Here is a 12,458-nt window from a genome sequence, read left to right on the forward strand (position 1 = left end):
CTGATAGACATAATTATTCTTAAGAGAAAAGTTACTATAGCTAAGAACTAATATATACTCATCCCTTTGAATTTTTATTATATGCAGGAAGTTTCACGAATTCCTTAAGAAATAATTCTCAGTACGGCAGTCGGATATTTAAAAGCTCTCATACCAGTGGAGTGCTTGTTTCGTCAACATCCCTTCAAGTATGGTACTTGTACTGAGCTAATTTTAATATAAACAACTTTCAAAATAAAAGATTATTCTTTGGTTATAAAAGGATAAAGGAATAATCAGTACCTGTCTACAGCCTCTCTTACATTAAATTGGTGAATTTGAAAGAACAGAACATTTAATGAACACTTGGAATAACAACGTTAACGGCCCTTTCAATTACGAAAATACGACGCAGATTAACTGGAGATTTGCCGACCGAGAATGGATAAAACTTCACTGAATAGACCCAGAATATGATCCCAGAATATAATGAAATCTTGATATAAATTTATATATGATATACTGTTGGCAGGAACCGTTGATAGATTGATTTTGAAACAACTAAAAACACGATGCAATCTTGACACAGAACTACGGGTGAAGATGAAATAAAGCCTAGCAAAATAAAAACTAATTACCCACAAAGCTTCAAGATCCATATCCCAGAAGAAGACGATACAAAGAAATTAATCTAATCCACTTCAACTAATGTATTCAATTGAATCCCAAAGTCCTATTCTACTGTTGTACCTTTTCAGTGGCTCCTTTACTTATAAACAAATCATAAGAACAAACAACTTTTATGTTCGACTGCCAGCATCTTTTATCACTAACTACTATTAACCATCATAATAAATATCGAACCAAGAACATGTTAAACATTTACACTCAGGAAATTTCAACAGCCTTCTGCCATGTAAAAATTTAAATTTTATTCATATCTATTTTCCCTTACCATACAAACCCGAATCATTTATCAGTAGAATGTTTTAGCGTAACTAGAAGGCGACTTAAAATTCTTAAATAGGAGACCCTAGGGAATACGACAAAGCCCTTTGGTCCTGCAATGAAAATACAGCCGGCAATAAGCCAAGTCACTAGCAGGAACGGGTTGACGTCAAGGATGGCGAGGTTGTAGACTGTACTAGACATGGTCCAGCTTGAATGGTCCCTGAACTCCCGTCCAACTGATTACCAGGCAGAGATGTTTCCGGAACAGAAAGGAAAGTCACCTCGGTCCAGGCTAATCGTAGCGAGGAGATGAAGGAGGATTGAAGTCGTGGCTGGCTGATTTCTATATCCAGTCTCAGCATTCCTGACCGTAGGTAATGGAGATCTTAAAAGCTTTCCAATAAATAGTGACAAGAAAAACACACCCTTTACTTAAGCTTGGAGGGGATACCACATGCTCTAGCGGGTCCTCTAAAGCTGACGTTCTCCTATCGACAGATTGCGGAAGACTGACGACCAATCTCCACATACAACCATAAAAACTAAACAAGTTACAAAAGATTGAAAAGGGTACAAGGAATTAGGGGAGCGTAGTGGTAGATCCTTCACCGCAACGAATGGACCCAAAGTGTACCAGTCCTCATAAAGGGTCTGAACACGTTTCAAGTAATGGGATGCGAATACAGATTTACTTCTCCAAAAAGTTGTATCCATTGTGCTTTGCAGAGAACGATTTTGTTTAAAAGCTACCGAAGAAGCTACCGCTCTTACTTCGTGTGTTTTCACCTCAAGCAGTCTAAGCTCTGCCTCACCACACTGGGCATGAGCTTCTCTAATCAAGAGCCTTATGAAAAAGGATAAGGCGTTCTTCGACATAGGCTGCGAGGGCTTCTTAACTGCGCACCAGAGAGCCTCCGAGCTGCCTCTTAAACTCTCTGTTCTGTCCAAATAGACCCTTAGTGCCCTAACAGGACAGAGCACCTTTTCCACCTCATCACCCACTACATCATAGAGATTAGCAATCTCAAAAGACTTCGGCCATGGATGTAAAGGACGCTCATTCTTGGACAGAAAACCCAGCTGCAAGGAACATATGGCTTTCCCGTCTCTGAAACCAATGTTCCTCACTGACTCTTTTAGCTATCGCTAAGCTCACCAAGAAAAGGGTCTTCAAAGTTAAATCTTTAAAAGAGGCTGAGTGCAGAGGCTTGAATCTGTCACTCATGAGGAATCTAAGAACTACATCCAAATTCCAAGCAGGTGAATCTTGATGACATCTCTTAGAAGTTTCAAAAGACCTAAGAAGATCTTGTAGGTCTTTATTGTTGGAGAGATCCAAATCTCTATGCCTGAAAACAGTTGCCAGCATACTTCTGTACCCCTTAATAGTCGAGGCAGAAAAGTTATGCTTAGTTCCAAGATCTAAGAAGAAATCGGCAATCTGTGTTATAGAGGTACTGGAAGAAGAAACCGAATTAGCCCTACACCATTCTCTGAATACTTCCAACTTGGACTGATACACCCTGATGGTAGAAGTCCTCCTTGCTCTTGCAATAGCCTTGGCTGCCTCCTTCGAAAATCCTCTAGATCTTACGAGTTTTCCGATAGTCTGAAGGCAGTCACACGTACAGCTTGGAGGTTTAGATGGTTTCTTGCCAAGTGGGGTTGTCTGAGAAGATCTGGTCTTAACGGAAGGCTTCTCGGCACGTCCACCATCCATTCCAGTACCTCAGTGAACCAACTTCTTGATGGCCAGAAAGGAGCAACTATGGTCATTCTGGTCTCCTTGTGAGATACAAACTTCTGCACCACTTTGTACAGGACCTTGAAGGGTGGGAATGCATACACTTCCATGTGCGACCAATCCAACAGTAACGCGTCTATGTGAGCCGCCTCGAGATCCGGAACTGGGGAGCAGTACGTCTCCAGCATTTTCGTCTTCGAGGTTGCAAACAGATCTATGAGGGGACGACCCCATAACCGCCACAGCTTCTAGCAAACGTCTAGGTGTAACGTCCATTCTGTGGGGAGAACTTGGTCCCTCCTGCTGAGTCTGCCCGCATTCACGTTCTTGACCCCCTGAATGAATCGTGTCAATAAAACAATCCTCCTTTCCTTCGCCCATACGAGAAGAGATCTCGCCAACGTAAAGAGACTTCGGGTGGGTCCCCCCCTGCTTTGCTATGTACGCTAGGGCCGTGGTGCTGTCCGCATTGATCTGAACCACCTTGCCTAGGACCAGATTCTCGAATCCCTTGAGGGCTAAGTGCACAGCTAAAAGCTCCTTTTGACTGATATGAAGAATTTCTTGCTCTTTTGTCCACAGACCTGAGATTTCTCTTTTCCCTAAGGTTGCTCCCCACCCCGAGTTTGAGGTGTCGGAAAATAACACGAGGTCTGGGCTCTTTTGCTCCAATGAGAGGCCCTCCTTGAGTCTGTGAACGTTTTTCCACCATTGAAGGTGTGTTCTGATTGCACTCGTAATGGGAATACTCTCCCTGTCGAGACTGTCTCCCTTCTTCCAATGAGCATTGAGATGAAATTGAAGGGGATGTAGGTGCAGCCTCTCCAGAGACACAAATTTTTCCAGAGATGAGAGGGTTCCCAGAAGGCTCATCCACTCTCTCACCGAACTGACGTCCTTCCTCATAAAGGCACAAAGCCTTAGGAGCGCTGACTGAATCCTTGCAGGGGGTGGAAAAGCCTGAAAAACCTGACTCTGAATCTCCATCCCCAAATAAAGAATCTTCTGGGATGGAGTCAGCTGTGACTTCTTTGAACTCACTAGAAGTCCCAACTCTTTTGCCAAATCCAAAGTCATCTGAAGATCCTTCAAGCAGCGATCGGCTGAGGGAGCCCTTATGAGCCAATCGTCCAAGTACAGGGAGGCCCTGATGCCTCTGAGTTCAGCATGCTCACCACACTCAGCATTATCTTCGTGAATATCAGAGGCCTGTGCAGAGACCGAAACATAAGGCTCGGAACTGGAAGACCTCCTTCCCGTACACGAACCTCAGATAACGTCTGCAACTTGGGTGTATTGAGACATGAAAATAAGCGTCCTGGAGGTCCAACGATACCATCCAGTCGCCTTTCCTTACTGCTGCCAGCATGGTTTTCTGAGTTTCCATGGTGAACTTCGAATTCTGGACGTAGTTGTTGAGGGCACTTACATCTAGAACCGGTCTCCATTCCCCTGAACTCTTGGGAACCAGGAACAAACGGTTGTAAAACCATGGCAATTCCAAGTCCCGCACCCTCTCATCGCTCTTTTTCCCAGCAAGAGAGACATCTGAAGCTGCATGGCCTGCCTCTTCGGTCCTTCCCTGTATTTGGGCGAGAGATCCACAGGATCTGTGGCTAAAGGAGGCTTTGATAAGAATGGGATTTTGTATCCTTCCTTTAGAACACGAACGGACCAAGGGTCAGCTCCCCTTATCTCCCACGCTTGCCAGAAGTAACTTAGCCTGGCTCCCACTGCTGCTTGAAGGCGAGGACAGTCAGACCCTGCCTCGACTGTACTTAGCTCCTCTTTTCTTAGACTTCCTCGCATAGGGCTTAAAGTTACCACGAAAGGGCTGGGCAGTCTGGGAATATGACGTCCCTTCCTTCGTTCTACGAGAAGAGAAAGATGTAGGCAACACCTTCCTAGCTGTTTTGGCAACCAAATCATGAGTAGCCTTCTGAGTCAATGCTGCATCCACCTCCCTCACTAAATCCTGCAGGAATAGAGCAGAAGACATGGGAGCAAAAAGTAACTCTGATCTCTGACATGGAGTGACTCCCACCGAGAGGAAGGAACACAAAGTTGCCCTCTTCTTCACAACTCCTGCAGTGAACAGGGCAGCCAACTTCTTAGAACCATCTCTAACTGCCTTGACCATACAAAACATAAGCTGGATAAGGTTACTCGTGTCAGTGCCCTTCATTTCCGTTACTTTTCTACCCAAGGCTCCCAGAGACCAGTCAAGAAAATTAAACACCTCAAAAGCCCTGAACAAACCTTTCAAGAGATGGTCAAACTCCGACAATGACCACCACACTTTAGTCTTCCTCATGGCTAGATGCCGAGAAGAGTCCACTAGGCTCGAGAAGTTCCCCTGAGCAGACGCAGGAACCCCCAAACCTAAGACTTCGCGTTTCATACCAAACGCTCGATTTGGAAGCTAGTTTGGCTGGTGGAAAAGCAAAACATGTCTTGCCAAGAGCTTTCTTTGAGTCCATCCGCACTCCCATTAATTTCAATGCTCTCTTAGAGGAGCGGGAGAGAACCATTTTGGTGAAAAGGGATGTCCTGGCTGCTTTACCGAGAGTAAATTCTGAAGGAGGAGATCGCAGGGCAACAGGGGTAAAATGGTCTGGAAATAACTCCATGAAGACCAGCATTAGTTCCTTGAGGTCCACCGAATGTTGAGGTGGCTTATCCTCATCTCCCTCTGAAACGTCATCCAATTGTTCCTCATCCGGATCTTCCTCCGACAATTCAGCCACTGGAGTTGTGCCTTGATCACAAAGGCGATGTTCCTGTGCAGGCGCATCAGTGCTGACATGGGCGCGCTTGCGCTGTTCAAAATTCCCATCCAACTGACAATCACTAGCCTTGTGTTTGCTGTCACGATCGGTTTGTGAAACAGCATCAACCTGATGCGCTGCGAAAACAGTCGACTGCCGTGTAGTCATGGATTGGCTGACATGAGGAGTCATGGATTGACTGCCTAGAACTGTTGCGGGTAGCTTAATGAATAGAGCCATGGGTAGAATCTGGCTGGCGCTGGTGCTGAGGCTCCGCCGCTCATGCTGACACGCCGTCACGTCATGGGTTGACTGGCGTGTGTCGTCACGCTAACGCTTAGCGTCTGCCTGCCGCTGACGCCCCGCGGCGTCATGGGTTAACTGATGTGTGTCGTCACGCTGATGCTTAGCGTCTGCTTGTCGCTGGCGCTGACGCTCCATCTCGCGCCCGCTCCCATCCTGCCGCTTAGCGGCCCGCTCCGTTCCCTGGCGAGCGTCGTCACGTTTGGAAGACTGACGATCGGCTGTATGCGCAATCGATAGATGTTGTGAAGCAGAGCTCTGACGAGATGCATCCACCTCAACCCACTGTTGAACGCTGCGACTGGGAGACCTCCGCCTGTGCGATAACACGTCAGTACCAGAGACAACAGGCCGCCTGTGCGACAACGGGTCTACAACGGATGACTGACGCCCAGTCGCACTGTCAACAACAGGCCGATAAGACTGCATAAGCAACGAGAGCTGCTGTTTCATGCCCAACAACATAGACCAATTGGGATCACCTTGAGGCGATATTTGCGCCGCCTCTCCCAATGCGAATTCGCCTTCCTCATCGTTACCGAACCGCTCCCCGCTTTCGGAAGACAAGCACCAGTCCGATGGAAGCGGCGGAGCATGAACCGTAACACCCGAACCAAGAATTAGTTCCGCATCTGACTGAATCAAATCTTTATCTATATCGGAACCCATGTCAGAGCACTTCGCAGGCGAACACTCGTCAAGGGACCGAAAACGTTCCGGTGTATCCCAATGACTACAGCCTGGCTGTTGCGGAGAGGAAACGCGCCGCTGTTCCACCGACTGCGCTTTTCTCTTAAGCGGTCTAGAGGCTTGCCGCCACATCTCATCACGTGACCCTTCATTCGAAGAAGGAGATGAAGCACTAACCTCACCTTTCCTAAGGTGAGGTTGAGCGACCTGTGATTCCCCTTCGCCGTTCAACATAACTTCTCCCCTGGGTCCGGGAGCTTGACAGAGGTCTTAGGCTAGGCAAACGACAGGATCGCGCAGACGCACCCTCCACAACACTGAACACATTAGTCGAACTCTTTACACTTGATCGGTCGCCAGTGCGACAACTTTTAAGTAAATTAATATTCGACATAATTTGCTTTTTGTCCGCATCAAATGATTCCACTCTCACAACGAGCGCTTGAATAGCGGACAACATAGCCTTCATCGTAGGCTCTTTCGGCTCTTGATCTACCACTACGGGGGAAGGAATAGGATCAATGACATCAGATACAGGTAAATCCACATTACGGGAAGAACTTAGTCTAATCCTGTCTCTCTCAAATTTCTGAGTATAACGCTCATAAGCTACCCACTCATTTTCGGTTAACGAAGAACATTCTTCACACCGATCCCCAAAAGTACAAGATTTACCCCTACATTTTACACAAATTGTATGTGGATCAACAGAACCCTTAGGAAGGCGAGTGCGACAACCTTTAATACACTTCCTATATACAAGGGAGGGGTCGGCCATATTGAAAAGTTACGAGAGAGATCCCCCCAAAAATAACAAGAGTCAAAATTAACTAAATAAACCCAAAACAATAAAGATTTCATGAAATTATGAAAGAGAAATCACTTATGCGAGAGCCCAAAACAAAAAGACAGTACATCACCAAATAAACCGTCTAAATCAAAGTAATCTGCGAGAGAATTTCCGGTGCTATTATAGTATGCTATCTACCGCCGATTTTGCTATCTACCCCCCCCCCCTTTTTGAAATTTTGGAATTGGTTCATTATTTTGTTTATGAGATCCCCATTAACACTACTTTACAATTAACTGGGAAATCACCTAATACTGTCACTGCTTGGTTTAATGTGTCTGGAAGTGTGTAGTGTGGTGGTTTCAATTGGAAACTTCTGAGAAAAGGCAACGATGTATTTCCTGCTTTCTTGAATGATGCAAGATATGTTTACAAGCGGTAGTAGAATAAATTTTTGATTGAATATTTTTCATAGATTATTTTCTTTCAGTTTTTTAATATTTGATTTTTCATTTGATTAACTTGTAACATTGTTGTATGATGAGCTTTGAATAATTTGTAAAAAAAAGTTTCCCTACAAACTGCTTATAATTATGCACCCATGTTGTCCAGCCAATAAATATTATTAAACTATAATTAAAGTCCAATGAGGATAACATACTGGTGGTAAGTAATCTGTTTGATAATCCTCATCAAACAGAAGGATTAACATTGACGGTAGATAACATACTTTGTGGTAGATGCCATACTATAGTAGAAATTCGACGGTAGATAGCATACTATAATAGAAATTCGACGGTAGATAGCATACTATAATAGAAATTCGACGGTAGATAGCATACTATAATAGAAATTCGACGGTAGATAGCTTACTATAATAGAAATTCGACGGTAGATAGCATACTATAATAGAAATTCGACGGTAGATAGCATACTATAATAGAAATTCGACGGTAGATAGCATACTATAATAGAAATTCGACGGTAGATAGCATACTATAATAGCACCGAATTTCCAATGTTCTAGCCCCTATGGCGGCAGAGAAGATCTGAAGTGGTTGGATTAGTTCGGCCTGTCTACAGCAAGGGCGGTAGTATACACCTGGCATATCTGAGATAGCCGGGAGACTTTGAATATTTCTGCCGGGCGTCCAGGGACTTTAGCCATTCTTGTATAACCAGCGGGTAAGTTTTATGTTTAAAAATGACAAACTCTCATCACAGATAGGTGGTCCAATATCAAAGGGTACCTATTCCATTACTGTACCACCAAAGTTGTCTTTCAATCTAAATCTATTTATACAAACAATTGGATGAATTTAAGAGACAATGTACGGATAAGCAGTTCACTTTTTAATTTATGTTTTGATTAAACAGGAATTATTTTATAAAAACACTCATAATTTCAGTAAGGGAGAAGACAATTTACCAGAAATATTCTCTCTGTTCGCCTCAACTTTCCCCACTCATTATGTTTTGCTGTGATGTAGAAATAGTTAAAGAAGTGAAAGAAGGAATGGAAGATATAAGCAAAGATCCTGGAATGTAGGTACTCAGACAGGGATGTTAAAAGGAATTACTGATAATGGAAAGGACGAACTTAATTGATTCCAAGAATCCCACCCTACAAAACATAAACTCTACTTACCACTCTCCTTTCTGATTAAGAAATCCGTATCCCGGTGTGGGGGCATGGCTGAAGACCACTACTGTGGCTTGTGAGACGATTCTCGCATTCAAATCTGAAAAACATATCTTGTTAGAAGGAGTCTCAAGGCTTTCTATTAATTATGCAATTTTGGATACTCACAAGCTGTACATTGGCTGCACTCATTTTTCCATAGCTAGAGTCTATTATTATTATTATCACTTGCTAAGCTACAACCCTAGTTGGAAAAGCAAGATGGTATAAGCCCAGGGTCCCCAACAGGGAAAATAGCTCAGTGAGGAAAGGAAACAAGGAAAAATAATATATTTTAAGAACAATGACATTTAGACAAAAAATTCCTAATATAAACTATGAAAACTTTAACAAAAAAGAGGAAGAGAAACAAGATAGAATAGTGTGCCTGAGTGTACCCTCAAGCAAGAGAACTCTAACCCAAGACAGTGGAAGACCATGGTACAGGCTATAGCACTACCCAAGACTAGAGAACAAAGGTTTGATTTTGGAGTGTCCTTCTCCTAGAAGAGCTGCTTACCATAGCTAAAGAGTCTCATTTGAATAGACCCTAAGTTGTGTTATTTGATGGTAGTATGATCATTACCCTGAATTTTCAGAATACGCTCTCTTAACGTAAATTTCTAATTTCCTGTTATTCATCCTATAAAAACTAATTTCACAATACGATATGGGATATGTGTAGTGATAATAAGTAAGAGAAGCAACAATTCACGCAAAGTAGACTGTAATGATGAACTAAATTCGCTCATTTCCCTTTTTACCCTTATCTATATACTAGCCACTACAATTTCAGCTTGCTCTCTCAATATTTCAGTTCTACATTGGGCATCAGTATATTTTACAGTGAATGTCCTGAATATTTAGCTTTTCCTAATGCAGATAAAAAAAAGACACCACAAAAAGGCAATTCACCATCTGCAACTTCTTATTCAGAATAAGGGATAATAAATGTAATGAGCCACCAGTAGCCCAAGTGCACAGGTGGCTTATTGAAGGATAAAGCAAAGGGGACGAATCGTCACACCCCCACCCCCATTTCAATAAGGACCCAGCGACCTAGGATAGAGTAGACATTATTAACGGGTTACTGTGACTCTTCAGATTACTTCTTTGAATATGATCACTGCCTCGGTAGCATTGATTTTGTTTTCTATCTTAATAGATCTGATGATTTTCTTTTCATCATTACTGCATTCTGCCAATAAGAAGGCAAAATTCATCCTTCATCATCATGGGTAAGGTAGATCCAATGCGGGTCAAAATTGGGCATAATGCAATTTACAAAATGAGTACACAAAGAAGGTAAAATACGGTTTACAGCGTCACATTTTGAGAAGTATTATCTCTCATCTTCAGGCTGGAGTGTTTGAAATGGTGCTGGTAACCCTGCTTCCAAAGTACCCATTCCTATAAACCTGCTTACCATAAGACAAGTCGTAACCCTGTGTTTGCTTCCCAACAATCCATCCCTATAACCCCTCTTATCCTAAGACAAGTCGTAACCCTGTGTTTGCTTCCCAACAATCCATCCCTATAACCCCTCTTATCCTAAGACAAGTCGTAACCCTGTGTTTGCTTCCCAACAATCCATCCCTATAACCCCTCTTATCCTAAGACAAGTCGTAACCCTGTGTTTGCTTCCCAACAATCCATCCCTATAACCCCTCTTATCCTAAGACAAGTCGTAACCCTGTGTTTGCTTCCCAACAACCCATCCCAATAACCCCTCTTATCCTAAGACAAGTCGTAACCCTGTGTTTGCTTCCCAACAACCCATCCCTATAACCCCTCTTATCCTAAGACAAGTCATAACCTTGTGTTTGCTTCCCAACAACCTATCCCGATAACCTCTCTTACCCTAAGACAAGTCAAAACCCTACGTTTCCTTCCCATGCACCCATCCCTATAACCCCACTTGGAGTCTTTGTATATAAGCGGTCAGTTCCTCCAGTGAGCATAAAATATGGACATCAACTAACCTAAACTTTACCCCCTAACCTAACCTACAAGATGTGTCCTTACCTAATTAACTAAAGGGGGTGGTAAGGGACCCCTGCGACCCCCTTACCCTGCCGTATTCTTAGTGCGCCGTCATCATACATACAGATGGCCGCTATCATACATACACCTCCCCCCTGCTTATCCTAAGGCAAGTCATACCCAAGTGTTTGGAGAGCAAATATTTGGTTACAACTTTATAATATTCTTATGTGGACACATGACACTCTCTGACATGTACAAGGTTATGTGTATATGAGCTGTCTTACTATGTAAATTAGTATACAATACAGTACAAGTGTGGCTCCGAGTTGTCTAACCGTGTATATTACTAAAAAATACTATACAGTATGAGTGAGGCAATGAATTGTCTTCTAAGTACTAGTTTTAGGGTTAGATCAGGATACGCTGGTCTAGGCCTGGTTGATGGGGGAGTGGCCAACCCAGTAGTTAAGTCAGGATACGGCTCCTAGACTGCGTTAAATGGTGTCAAGTTTGTTTCCCTTTTAAAATGTAGTTTTTTCAATAAAATATTATCATTTTAAAACATTTGAAATGTGTATAATATGTTTCCCCTAATTATTTGCATCAGTACAGTTTAAAGTATTCACAAATATACCAAGAAAACTTCTTATTTTCTTTATTTGGGTTATTGTACTACAGTAAAGATTTACCTTCTTGACTTCGTTTTATCGTCTCATATTCGTTTTAACGATTCTTCTGTTTCCTAACGATTGTTAGATTTATTATAACGATTATTTTAATTATTGTAACGATTCTTGTCTTCATTATAACGATTCTTGTCTTCGTTTCTATCGGAAATTGAGTTTACGATGTAGCTTACACAACGACCCTTGGTCGAACGTAAAGACTACGAGACCACGGAAATCATTCGTCTAAAACAAATATAAAATGGTAATAGTTATGTTTTTGTGAAGGAAAAACCATAAATAGGTAATTTATTTGATAAATACTTGCTATTTTACATTGCTAATATGTGGCAATTCGTAGTTTATTGGGACGGACTGGGTCAGGAAATCCAAAACGAATACGAGAAGATAAAACGAAGTCAAGAATCGGTACAACGAAGACACAAAAATGGTTAAAAAACGAAGAAAAAAAATGGATAATACGAAGACAAAAATAGTTAGTAACTAGACAAGAATCATTAGAATAATATAATTTGAACACACATGTTATTAATGTTATGTAATTCTGCTTTTTATAACGGTAAACTGTAACTTTACCGAACACAATACTGTACCCCTAGCTGTTACACGTCAAGCAAGGTGATCATCTTATAATTAAAAGGATTATATACACTTACTGTGTTCCTAATAGTTAATATTTACTTTTAACTAATGATAATTACATTATAAATTACGTAATGTAATACAATTATACAATATCATGCAATTATTTACCTTGCCCGCTGGGTTCCTGGTTTGTAATTGCTTGTGGGTAATGACTAATGACGTCATAAATTAAAGATGGCTTCTTGGTGACGTCATACCAAAACAAATAAACTATACATCTTTAAAATGTTTTATC

At 42.2% G+C, this 12,458-nt stretch overlaps 1 pseudogene; it reads right to left on the bottom strand.

Annotated features, from left to right (window-relative positions):
• The window catches only part of LOC137635648 (tRNA (uracil-5-)-methyltransferase homolog A-like), a 50,071-nt pseudogene extending 37,715 nt beyond the window's left edge, over nt 1-12,356 (bottom strand).
• Nucleotides 12,357-12,458: the final 102 nt, after the last annotated feature.

Source organism: Palaemon carinicauda, unplaced genomic scaffold (assembly GCF_036898095.1).
Source record: "Palaemon carinicauda isolate YSFRI2023 unplaced genomic scaffold, ASM3689809v2 scaffold155, whole genome shotgun sequence".
NCBI classification, from domain to species: domain Eukaryota; kingdom Metazoa; phylum Arthropoda; class Malacostraca; order Decapoda; family Palaemonidae; genus Palaemon; species Palaemon carinicauda.